Source organism: Anomaloglossus baeobatrachus, chromosome 10 (genome assembly GCF_048569485.1).
Source record: "Anomaloglossus baeobatrachus isolate aAnoBae1 chromosome 10, aAnoBae1.hap1, whole genome shotgun sequence".
Lineage (NCBI taxonomy): Eukaryota > Metazoa > Chordata > Amphibia > Anura > Aromobatidae > Anomaloglossus > Anomaloglossus baeobatrachus.
The window spans coordinates 54,077,820-54,091,044 of record NC_134362.1 but is presented as its reverse complement, the minus strand read 5'-3'; positions in this window follow the sequence as shown (position 1 = coordinate 54,091,044).

The following is a 13,225-nucleotide window of genomic DNA, read 5'->3' as shown; positions in this document are numbered from 1 at the left end:
GTACGAAAACCGGAAATGTGCTTTATACCCATCCCTGTTTTTCTCCCACCAGAAAGCGGTATATTGCAATCTATAAAGTGCAGTTTGTTTTTTGTTTTTTTTATAATTTATTTTTTTGTCCCCTATAATGTACAGTTTTGTCCGGCAAAGGCACACTATTTTTCTGCCAGTTGTATTGGCTGACCGCGACGTATGGGATATTTTGCCTGTCATTGTAGAGTGCGCTTATTTGTTTGCATCCTTTACAATAATGAAATATACCCATGTGCTTTCAAAAGGGCTACGACTAGTGTTATCCGCAGGACGGGACCGGTGTACAAGCGAGACCAAAATGTTATTATTGGGGATTTCTTTAAATTTTGGAGGCCTCTATCACAACCCAGAGCCAGGAAAGTCTCTGGCAGTGCAGACGTACAACACTAAACATGGTAGCACATTGGGAGAGCTCAGGGTCCAGTCTTATGTGACTGACATGTAACTTATTGTAATACATTAAACTCTTATTAAATTACAGGAAACAGGTCACTTTTAATCTCTTCTGGCTTTTCTTTATTAAGAATTAAATGTTCTGTGCCGGGATTTCTATCTTTTTTTTCCAATTGCTGCTGGTTTAAAATCCCAAAATGAAAAATTAATCTTGGTGGATTTATCTGCAATACTTAATATGGAAGGAAGTGGCCAGGGGAAAATGTGTGCAAAATCTCTGGATCTAAATCATTGCTAAAGCCACTATTTGTGGACGTCGATGGTGCTATTTTAAGGCCTAATACTTAAGGAATAAATGAAGGCTACTTGGCTTTGTGATAATTTAACCATTCAAATCTTAGATATAAAGTGGACTATATCATCCAAATGATTTGTCAAACCTCTTGGGGGTGGGAAATTTGGGAAGGAGGTGGGGGTGGTTTGGTATCTGTATGTATGTATGTATGTCTGTATGTCTGTCTACCAAACTAAACAATCCTTCAAAAGAGAGGGTTCTTCTATCACTTAGGCCCGCAACACACATCCGTGCCTCCGGTACGTGTTTGGTACGTTTTTGCACGTACCGGAGACACGGAGACCCATGTTATTCTATGGGTGATGGCACACACGCGTAATATCACACGGAACGTGTGTCCGTGTGATAAGTACGTGTTTACGTTTTCCCGCACGGACGACATGTCCGTGTTTGGCGGTCAGCACGCAGGCACGGACCCGTTAAAGTCTGTGGGTCCGTACCTGCACGGACGGCACACGTAGCATGTCCGTGTGCGTTTTTAATAAAAAAAACACCAACACATGTTACCAATCCTGCAGTTCAACTAGTTCCAATTGAACACACCAGTATCTGATGATGATGATGCTTTGTCTACGTCATTTTTTAAGAAAAGGAAACGGATAACACACGGACACCTCACGTACGTATTTTACACAAACACGGACATCAGACACGCACACACGGCAAGCATACGCCATCACATGGATGTCATACGCACCGGAGAAACGCCCATTAAAAACGGAACACGGACCCGAAAAACGGACCGTGTCACACGTACGTTTTTTTATGCGGAAGTGTGTTTTAGGCCTTACACAGTTATACTTGCACACCTCCTTAACACCCCCAAAAATACGAGTTCTCCTTCACCTGATTTTTTACTACAAGGGCACTGGGGAGTAGAAAGGCACAATAGGGACTTATCTGGTGTGAGAAAACAAATGGGGATAATGTGCTCACCTGTATAAGTTGTCACACAATATATGCAATTGGGCTGTCCAGCTGGTGCAGACACAGGAGTGTACACTTAGCACGTTTTATCCTTTTTTTGCTCATCTATGTCTGCACTGCCATAGAAGACTTTAATGAGAAAGATCCAGGGCACACTTATGGATACAATGTGGTTTTATTTCAACGCGTTTCGCAGCTGTCCAGCTTCTGCAGGAAAAATACTATAATTGTGGTTTGTTTCCTGAAGAAGCTGGACAGCTTCGAAACTAGTTGAAATAAAATCACAATGCATCCATTGTGTCCTAAATCCTTCTCATGGAAATCATCTATGGCAGCGCCGTCTATTTTATCCTTTTTCTACTTTTGACGACACTAGACCATTGATCCAGAATGAAATTGCCAGAAATACCCTTTATTGTACAAATGTGTTTTGTGTGAAACCAATGCCTTCATTGGTGGTAAACAGAATAAACTACAAAAAAAATAAAAAAATGTAAACTTCATATTTGAAGGCCTGAAATGGAGACTTCTGATTGGCTGGTTAAAAATTTCACACGCATGGTATTGCCTTGTATGCACTTGAATTACCAAACTGAGAATATACCACTCAGCTTCTCCTATCTATTAAAGTTAATTATGGCTCCTTAGACCTTAAATGAGTATTTTTTTTTATTTTTTTTTTATATATATATTATATATGTTATAATCAGAAACTCAAAACGGACAAGTCTCAATGATTTGTTGCCAGTTCTGCAAAAAAAAACATAAACAAAGCAAAACCCCAAAAAAGCTAGGACCTATGAATGTCTTCAATCTGTGAAAATCATGAACATTACTGAGCAATATGAAAGCGACATGTTCAATGCTCACCTTTCAAGTGATGAGTAATAGAGAAATGAAGTCTGGGCTTCACCACCATTTCTCCTGTCAATGACTAGTATGAAGAATCCTATTGTGTGTAATGTGCACACTGTTAGGCCTAAGACACATGGTATGAAAATTGGAGCGAGTCGAATGCGATAAAACATTGCATTCCACTCGGACCAATTTTAGCCTATGTGCCAGCACCCATGAGCGATTATTTTCTCAGCCCTAATCGGACCGAGAAATTAGTTGTAGCATGCTGTGGGTGCAATGCGAGTCTTTTTCTCTTGAACCCATGCAAGTCTATGGGACGAGAGAAAAATCGCACTGCACTCGCAGTACACCGGTGTTCTGAGAGTGCAGAGCAAGAATGGCACTAGCCGGCTACGGAGGAGAGAGGGAGATAAATCCCTCCCCTCAGAGCTAGCCCTCCCCTCCTCAGTGCCGGCCCGCCCCCTTCAGCTGAGGTCCGATCGCACAATCGGACATCAGTTGCAGGAACACTCTGCTCCTGCTGTGCTGCCAGAGTGAGCCGAGTCTCATGCGAGGATCGCAGTGGCCCCGGCCTAAGGCTGCTGCTCTATCACTAGTATAGGAGTGATTTGCATTGCTGTGGTCACATTAATTAGCTTTTCTCAATAAAACATTGAGAGAAGTAGTAACAGTTGCGAGTTGGCATGTGATGGCTAGTATAGAAAATAGGTATTGCAGTCTTGATGTGCACTTGAACTGGCAAGAGCCGAATTCTGAGAGTTGTCACATCGGATGCTATGAAAATTCAACAATCTGCAGCCCTAGTGACTACAGAAATTTCTTTGTCGCTCCATTGGGAGACCCAGACAATTGGGTGTATAGCTTCTGCCTCCGGAGGCCACACAAAGTATTACACTTAAAAGTGTAAAGCCCCTCCCCTTCTGCCTATACACCCCCCGTGCATCACGGGCTCCTCAGTTTTTATGCTTTGTGCGAAGGAGGCTGACATCCACGCATAGCTCCACATCTTGGTCAGCAGCAGCTGCTGACTAGTTCGGATGGAAGAAAAGAGGGCCCATAACAGGGCCCCCAGCATGCTCCCTTCTCACCCCACTCTGAGTCGGCGGTGTTGTTAAGGTTGAGGTACCCATTGCGGGTACATAGGCAGGAGCCACCATGCTGTTTTCCTTCCCCATCCCTTAAGGGGCTCTGGGTGAAGTGGGATCCTAATCGGTCTCCAGGCACATGAGACCGTGCTCCCTCCGCAGCCCCTGGGGAATCTGCTGACAGGAGCCGAGTATCGACAGGGACATGGCCCTGCTACTGTGAGGTACTCTGTGTCCCCGTGGGGACCGCGCATAGAGCACTGATGCCACACACACTGCAGCACTGCTGGGTGTGTTAGTGCGCCGGGGACTACCACGCTGGCCGCGCTGTGAGGTGCTCTGTGTCCCCGTGGGAACCGCTCATGGAGCGCTGGTGCCCATTTACACTGCAGCACTGCTGGGTGTGTTTGTGCGCCGGGGACTACCGCGCCGACCGCGCTTATATGCCGGCCGCGCTTATTACTTTAGTCCCCGGCTTTTGCGGCCTAGTATCGCATATTCCCGCCCCCAGGCCTGCCAGTCAGGGGAAGGGCGGGACACTGCACAGGACGTTAGTGCTGAGGGTTGGAGCATACTTTGTATCCTCCTCCCCCCTCATACAGCACAGTGGGGCTCCAGATTCCCGCACTTTTCTAGGGCACGCCCACGGCCCCCTCCTCTCCACAGAACGCCTGCAGCCATTCCTGTCAGCACTTCTAACGCTGGAGAGGAGAGACACAGGCTCTGGGAGGCCCATGCAGGGATTCTGGTGATCACACAACCGCTTTCAGCGGTCGGTAAGCAGCACCTGCGGTGCTGGCCCCACTAAGTGCAGAAGTGTACATATATATATATATGCTTATATGCTATACATTTACACTGTACTGTCGCACTGTTGATTTTTGGCTATATACCCTCCTGGATTGTACTCAGAGGAGACAACAGCATGTCGTCCGCAAATAGCAAGGGTGCCAAAGCACAGGCTTACTTTGCAACCTGTACCTCATGTGCGGCTATACTACCGGCAGGTTCCACGGACCCTCATTGTGTGCAATGCTCGGCCCCTGTGGCACTTACTCAGCCGGAGCCTCTGCCACTGGTGGCCCAGGTGAATCCACCTGCTACCACTGTCCAGGTGACAGGGACGGAGTTTGCAGTATTTGCTGACAAACTGTCTGAGACTATGGATAAATGGTCTGCTAGGATACTAGAAGCCTTACAGTCCAGACCGGTAACTCAGGCCCCGGGCACTGTTCAATCATTGACCCCAGGCCCCCCTCAATTGGAGCTGCAGAGTGCTCCTGGGGTGATCCATGGGTCCCAGGGCGAGGTCTCTGACATGGACCGCAGTCCCAGGCCGCCTAAACGGTCTCACTGGGAAATTCCCTCGACTTCATCACACTGTTCAGGGTCTCAGCAGGAGGACTCTCCAGATGAGGAAGCGGAGGTAGCAGATCAGGATTCTGATCCTGAGACCGCGCTCAACCTGGATACACCTGATGGTGACGCCATAGTGAATGACCTTATAGCAACCATCAATCAGGTGTTGGATATTTCTCCACCAGCTCCTACAATTGAGGAGTCAGCTTCTCAGCAGGAGAAATTCCGTTTCAGGTCTCCCAAGCGTCCATTGAGTATGTTTCTGGATCACTCTGACTTCAGAGAGGCAGTCCAGAAACACCGAGCTTGTCCAGATAAGCGTTTTTCCAAGCGCCTTAAGGATGCACGTTATCCCTTCCCCCCTGACGTTGTCAAGGGCTGGGCTCAGTGTCCTAAGGTGGATCCTCCTGTCTCCAGACTGGCGGCTAGATCCATAGTTGCAGTGTAAGATGGGGCTTCACTCAAAGATGCCACTGACAGACAGATGGAACTATGGTTGAAATCCATCTATGAAGCTATCGGCGCGTCTTTTGCTCCCGCATTCGCAGCCGTATGGGCACTCCAAGCTATATCAGCTTGTCATGCGCAGATTAATGCAATCACACGTTCGTCTGCCCCGCAAGTGGTGTCCTTAACCTCTCAGGCGTCGGCGTTTGCGTCCTACGCCATTAATGCTGTCCTGGACTCTACGAGCCGTACGGCGGTAGCATCCGCCAATTCGGTGGCAGTCCGCAGGGCCATGTGGCTACGTGAATGGAAGGCAGACTCTGCTTCCAAAAAGTTCCTGACCGGGTTGCCATTTTCTGGCGACCGCCTGTTTGGTGAGCGATTGGATGAAATCATTAAACAATCCAAGGGAAAGGACTCATCCTTACCCCAGTCCAAACCAAACAGACCTCAACCACGGAAGGTACAATCCAGGTTTCGGTCCTTTCGGCCCGCGGGCAGGTCTCAGTTCTCCTCGTCCAAAAGGCCTCAAAAGGATCAGAGGAACTCCGATTCATGGCGGTCCAAGTCACGTCCTAAAAAGACCACCGGAGGAACCGCTCCCAAGGCGGCCTCCTCATGACTTTCGGCCTCCTCACTCCGCATCCTCGGTCGGTGGCAGGCTTTCCCGCTTTTGCGACGCCTGGCTGCCACAGGTAAAAGACCGATGGGTGAGAGACATTCTATCCCACGGTTACAGGATAGAGCTCAGCTCTCGTCCTCCGACCCGATTTTTCAGAACATCTCCGCCCCCCGAGAGAGCCGATGCTCTTCTTCAGGCGGTGTGCACTCTGAAGGCGGAAGGGGTGGTGATCCCTGTGCCTCTTCAGCAACAGGGTCACGGTTTTTACTCCAACTTGTTTGTGGTACCAAAAAAGGACGGATCCTTCCGTCCTGTTCTGGACCTAAAACTGCTCAACATAAACGTAAAAACCAGGCGGTTCCGGATGGAATCGCTCCGCTCCGTCATCGCCTCAATGTCCCAGGGAGATTTCCTAGCATCAATCGACATCAAAGATGCTTATCTCCACGTACCAATTGCACCAGAGCATCAGCGCTTCCTGCGTTTCGCCGTAGGAGACGAACACCTTCAGTTCGTGGCGCTGCCTTTCGGCCTGGCGACAGCCCCACGGGTCTTCACCAAGGTCATGGCAGCAGTGGTAGCAGTCCTACACTCTCAGGGACACTCGGTGATCCCTTACTTAGACGATCTGCTTGTCAAGGCACCCACTCAAGTGGCATGCCAACACAGCCTGAACATTGCTCTGGAGACTCTCCAGAGTTTCGGGTGGATCATCAATTTTCCAAAGTCAAATCTCACACCGGCCCAATCTCTGACATATCTTGGCATGGAGTTTCATACTCTTCCAGCGATAGTGAAGCTTCCGCTGGACAAACAGCATTCACTACAGACAGGGGTGCAATCTCTCCTTCAAGGCCAGTCACACCCCCTGAGGCGCCTCATGCACTTCCTAGGGAAGATGGTAGCAGCAATGGAGGCAGTTCCTTTTGCGCAGTTTCATCTGCGTCCTCTTCAATGGGACATTCTCCGAAAATGGGACAGGAAGTCGACGTCCCTCGACAGGAACGTCTCCCTTTCACGGGCAGCCAAGGCTTCCCTTCAGTGGTGGCTTCTCCCCACTTCTCTGTCGAGGGGGAAATCCTTCCTTCCCCCATCATGGGCTGTGGTCACGACGGACGCAAGCCTGTCAGGGTGGGGAGCGGTTTTTCTCCACCACAGGGCTCAGGGAACCTGGACTCCGACAGAGTCCTCCCTTCAGATCAATGTTTTGGAGATCAGAGCTGTGTATCTTGCCCTAAAGGCGTTCCAGCCGTGGCTGGAAGGCAAGCAGATCCGAATTCAGTCGGACAACTCCACAGCGGTGGCATACATCAACCACCAAGGGGGAACACGCAGTCGGCAAGCCTTCCAGGAAGTCCGGCGGATTCTGATGTGGGTGGAAGCCACGGCCTCCACCATATCCGCAGTTCACATCCCGGGCGTAGAAAACTGGGAAGCAGATTTTCTCAGTCGCCAGGGCATGGATGCAGGGAAATGGTCCCTTCACCCGGACGTGTTTAAAGAGATCTGTTGCCGCTGGGGGAGGCCGGACGTCGACCTAATGGCGTCACGGCACAACAACAAGGTCCCAACTTTCATGGCACGATCTCAAGATCACAGAGCTCTGGCGGCAGACGCCTTAGTTCAGGATTGGTCGCAGTTTCAGCTCCCTTATGTGTTTCCTCCTCTGGCACTGTTGCTCAGAGTGTTACGCAAGATCAGGTCCGACTGTCGCCGCGCCATCCTCGTCGCTCCAGACTGGCCAAGGAGGTCGTGGTACCCAGATCTGTGGCATCTCACGGTGGGTCAACCGTGGCCACTACCAGACCGACCAGACTTGCTGTCTCAAGGGCCGTTTTTCCATCTGAATTCTGCGGCCCTCAACCTGACTGTATGGCCATTGAGTCCTGGATCCTAGCGTCTTCAGGGTTATCTCAAGAGGTCATTGCCACTATGAGACAGGCTAGGAAACCAACGTCCGCCAAGATCTACCACAGGACGTGGAGGATATTCCTATCTTGGTGCTCTGATCAAGGTTTTTCTCCCTGGCCATTTGCATTGCCCACGACAAGTCTCAGCGCTCTCTGTGTTTTTTCAGAAGCGCCTGGCCAGACTTCCACAGGTACGCACGTTCCTGCAGGGGGTTTGTCACATAGTCCCTCCTTACAAGCGGCCGTTAGAACCCTGGGATCTGAACAGGGTACTGATGGCTCTTCAGAAACCACCATTCGAGCCAATGAAGGATATTTCTCTTTCACGCCTTTCACAGAAAGTGGTTTTTCTAGTAGCAGTCACATCACTTCGGAGAGTGTCTGAGCTAGCAGCGCTGTCATGCAAAGCCCCTTTCCTGGTGTTTCACCAGGACAAGGTGGTTCTGCGTCCGGTTCCGGAATTTCTACCTAAGGTGGTATCCCCCTTTCATCTCAATCAGGATATCTCCTTACCCTCTTTTTGTCCTCATCCAGTTCACCAGTGTGAAAAGGATCTGCACTTGTTAGATCTGGTGAGGGCACTCAGACTCTACATTTCTCGTACGGCGCCCCTGCGCCGTTCGGATGCACTCTTTGTCCTTGTCGCTGGCCAGCGTAAAGGGTCACAGGCTTCGAAATCAACCCTGGCTCGGTGGATCAAGGAACCAATTCTCGAAGCTTACCGATCTTCTGGGCTTCCGGTTCCCTCAGGGCTGAAAGCCCATTCTACCAGAGCCGTGGGTGCGTCCTGGGCTTTGCGGCACCAGGCTGCGGCTCAGCAGGTGTGTCAGGCGGCTACCTGGTCGAGCCTGCACACTTTCACGAAACACTATCAGGTGCATACCTATGCTTCGGCGGATGCCAGCCTAGGTAGGCGAGTCCTTCAGGCGGCGGTTGCCCACCTGTAGGAAAGGGCCGTGGTACGGCTCTATTACGAGGTATCATTTTACCCACCCAGGGACTGCTTTTGGACGTCCCAATTGTCTGGGTCTCCCAATGGAGCGACAAAGAAGAAGGGAATTTTGTTTACTTACCGTAAATTCCTTTTCTTCTAGCTCCAATTGGGAGACCCAGCACCCGCCCCTGTTCCCTTCGGGCTGTTGTTCTTTGTGTGCACATGTTGTTCATGTTGAATGGTTTCAGTTCTCCGAAATTCCTTCGGATTGAATTTACTTTAAACCAATTTATAATTTTTCCTCCTTCTTGCTTTTGCACCAAAACTGAGGAGCCCGTGATGCACGGGGGGTGTATAGGCAGAAGGGGAGGGGCTTTACACTTTTAAGTGTAATACTTTGTGTGGCCTCCGGAGGCAGAAGCTATACACCCAATTGTCTGGGTCTCCCAATTGGAGCTAGAAGAAAAGGAATTTACGGTAAGTAAACAAAATTCCCTTCTTAGCCGAAGACTAAAATAAATCCCTGTAATGCTGGCTTTGCAAATTCGTGTTTTGTAAAGTGTAGACCGCACTTCACAGATCGGCACTCTGGTGTATTTGGATTTGGTGTAATCGGTAACAAATCCACAGGACTCAAGTTTTTTTTTTTTAAATAATTGAATAGAAACAATTCGACACACACACACACACACACACACACACTGAAACTTTAGGATGACCCTACAATGCCCTCTAACCTTTTCAGGTGAACTTAATGTGACCTTCTGTGAGCTTTTGGATGTTAAAGGTAAAAAAGTTTTTTTCAGCTCACCCGGTAATCAGTAGAACTCGTTCCTCTGTCCAGGATGGTGCAAGGAGGTGGGCTCCGTGTTCAGGAGTGGAATGGTAATAGGTTTTGGAAAGGTGTTTTCTGTCCAGCATCACGTCCAGTGATAGTTTGATTAAAATTTAATTTTATTTTAGAAAAAACATAAAACTAACATGAAAGATTAATTAAGATTAAGAGCCACATCGGCTTGAAACACGTAAGACGTTTTTTTTTATCTGCTCTGGATGTCCATCTAATGTCATGTTAGTTTTATGTTTTTTCTAAAATAAAATGAAATTTCTTTGTCGCTCCATTGGGAGACCCAGACAATTGGGTGTATAGCTTCTGCCTCCGGAGGCCACACAAAGTATTACACTGAAAAGTGTAACCCCTCCCCTCTGCCTATACACCCTCCCGTGCATCACGGGCGCCTCAGTTTTTATGCTTTGTGTGGAAGGAGGCACACATCCACTCATGCATTCTCATTTTAGTTAATCGGTTGGAAGAAAAGTGGGCCCCCACGGGGCCCCCGGCATGTTCCCTTCTCACCCCACTACGTCGGCGGTGCTGTTAAGGTTGAGGTACCCATTGCGGGTACAAAGGCCGGAGCCTCATGCCGTCTCCTTCACCATCCCTTAGCGGCTCTGGGAGAAGTGGGATCCTGAGCGGTCATCCATTCACTGGGACCGTGCTCCCTCCGCAGCCCCTGTGGGAATCTGTCGGACAGGAGTCTATTTATCCTCAGGGACCGGGCCCTGCATCACTAAGGTACTCTGTGTCCCCATGGGGGATGTGCATGGAGCGCCTTCATCCCGGACGCTGCAGCAGCTGCTTATTTGTGACGGCCGGCGGACTTCCGCGCCGACCGCGCCTGCTTGTCGGCCGCGGTCTTAAATTTAGTCCCCGGCTTCAATTGCAGCCTAGTAGCAAAACTCCCGCCCCCGGGCCTGTCTATCAGGGGTAAGGGCGGGACTGCCGACCTGACGTCTGATGTGAGGGCCGGAGCATCCTGTATGTTTCCTCCCCCCTCACTAATCACTGTGGGGACCCCAGATTCCCGCACTTTTCTAGCGCCGCCCACGGCTCCACTCCTCCACAGAGAGCTCCGGCAGCCATTTTTTTGGCATTCTGCCGGTGGAGGATTTCCAGGAAAGAGCTCTGCAACACTGGGAGACCTAAGGCAGGGAATCTGGAGGACACACGCTCCGCTTTTTAGCGGTCGGTAAGCCACACCGGTCACCCGGTGCTGGTCCCCTTAGGGTGCCGGAATAGATACTATATATTTATATATTTCTGTTCGGTCGGGCTGTATACCCTTTCCCATATACCCTCAGTGATCACTCTCCTAGGAGACAACAGCATGTCGTCCACAAGGAGCAAGGGTGCCAAGGCACAGGGTTATTTTGCGACCTGTACCTCTTGTGCGGCTAAGTTACCTGCGGGTTCCACCTACCCTCACTGTGAGCAATGCTCAACCCCTGTTTTGCTTGCTCAGCCGGAGCCTCGGTCACTAGTGGGCCCCTCGGCTCAGGCAGACCCCCCTGCTCTCCCTGTCCAGGCGGCAGGGACAGAGTTTGACGTTTTTGCTGAAAAACTCTCTGAGTCACTCTCACAATCCATGGCTCAGTCTATGGACAAATGGTCTGCCAAGTAGCTTGAAGCTTTGCAGTCCAGACCGGTCCTTACACAGGCCCCGGGCCCTGTTGGATCGTCGCCTCCAGGCCCCTCTCTGTCCGCGCCGCAACGCGTTCCCAGGGGGGGCCCTAGGTCTCACGTGGAGGACTCCTGCCCGGACCACAGTCCCAGACCGGCTAAGCGGGCCCGCTGGGAATCTTCCCCGACTTCACGCTGCTCGGGTTCCCAGCTTGAGGACTCTCTGGAGGACGAGGCGGACGTCGCAGCTCAGGGCTCTGACCCTGACGTTGCTCTCAATCTTGATACACCTGAAGGGGACGCCATAGTAAATGACCTTATCTCGTCCATCAACCAGGTGTTAGATATATCTCCCCCGCCGCCACCTGTAGAGGAGTCGACTTCTCAGCAGGAGAAATACCAGTTTCGGTTCCCCAAACGTACACGGAGTGCGTTTTTCGATCACTCTAACTTCAGAGATGCTGTCCAGAAGCCCAGAGCGGTTCCGGACAAGCGCTTTACTAAGCGCCTTACTGACACACGTTACCCCTTCCCCTCTGACGTAGTTAAGGGTTGGGCTCAATGTCCCAAGGTGGATCCTCCAGTCTCTAGGCTGCCGGCTAGATCTGTGGTACCGGTTGCAGATGGCTCATCGCTAAAAGATGCCACTGACAGGCAGATAGAGCTCCTGGTGAAATCCATCTATGAAGCCACGGGCGCGTCTTTTGCCCCGGCCTTTGCAGCCGTGTGGGCACTACAAGCTATCTCAGCTTGTCTGGCTGAGATTAATGCGGTCACACGTAATTCTGCTCCGCACGTTGCGTCTTTGACTTCTCAGGCGTCAGCCTTTTCTTCCTACGCCATGAACGCAGTTCTAGACTCTGCTAGCCGTACAGCGGTGGCATCCGCTAACTCTGTGGCAGTCCGCAGGGCCATGTGGCTGCGCGAATGGAAGGCAGACTCTGCTTCCAAGAGGTTCTTAACCGGTTTGCCGTTTTCTGGCGACCGCTTGTTTGGCAAACGATTGGATGAGATTATTAAGGAATCCAAGGGAAAGGACTCCTCCTTACCCCAGTCCAAACCGAAGAGACCTCCGCAACGGAAAATACAATCGAGGTTTCGGTCCTTTCGTCCCTCCGCCAAGCCTCAATCCTCTTCGTCCAGCAGGCCGGAGAAAGGCCAGAGGAACTCCTATGTATGGCGGGCGAAGTCACGCCCCCAAAAACCCGCCGGAGGCAATGCCTCCAAGGCGGCCTCTTCATGACTCTCGGCATCCCCGAACCGCATCCTCGGTCGGTGGCAGGCTCTCCCGCTTTTGCGACGCCTGGTGGCCACATGTTCAAGACCGATGGGTGAGAGACATTCTGTCTCACGGTTACAGGATAGCGTTCAGCTCTCGTCCCCCGACTCGTTTCTTCAGAACCTCTCCGCCCCCCGAGCGAGCCGATGCACTTTTTCAGGCGGTGAACGCTCTGAAGACAGAAGGAGTTGTGATCCCTGTTCCCCCCCAGGAACATGGTCGCGGCTTTTACTCCAACTTGTTTGTGGTGCCAAAGAAGGACGTCTCGTTCCGTCCCGTTCTGGACCTCAAACTGCTCAACAGACATGTGAGCACCAGACGGTTTCGGATGGAATCTCTCCGCTCGGTCATCGCTTCGATGTCACAAGGAGACTTCCTAGCATCGATCGACATCAAGGATGCTTATCTCCATGTACCGATCGCATCCGAACATCAACGCTTTTTGCGTTTCGCCATCGGGGACGAACACCTTCAGTTCGTGGCATTGCCTTTCGGCCTGGCGACAGCCCCACGGGTGTTCACCAAGGTCATGGCATCTGTTGTGGCGGTCCTACACTCTCAG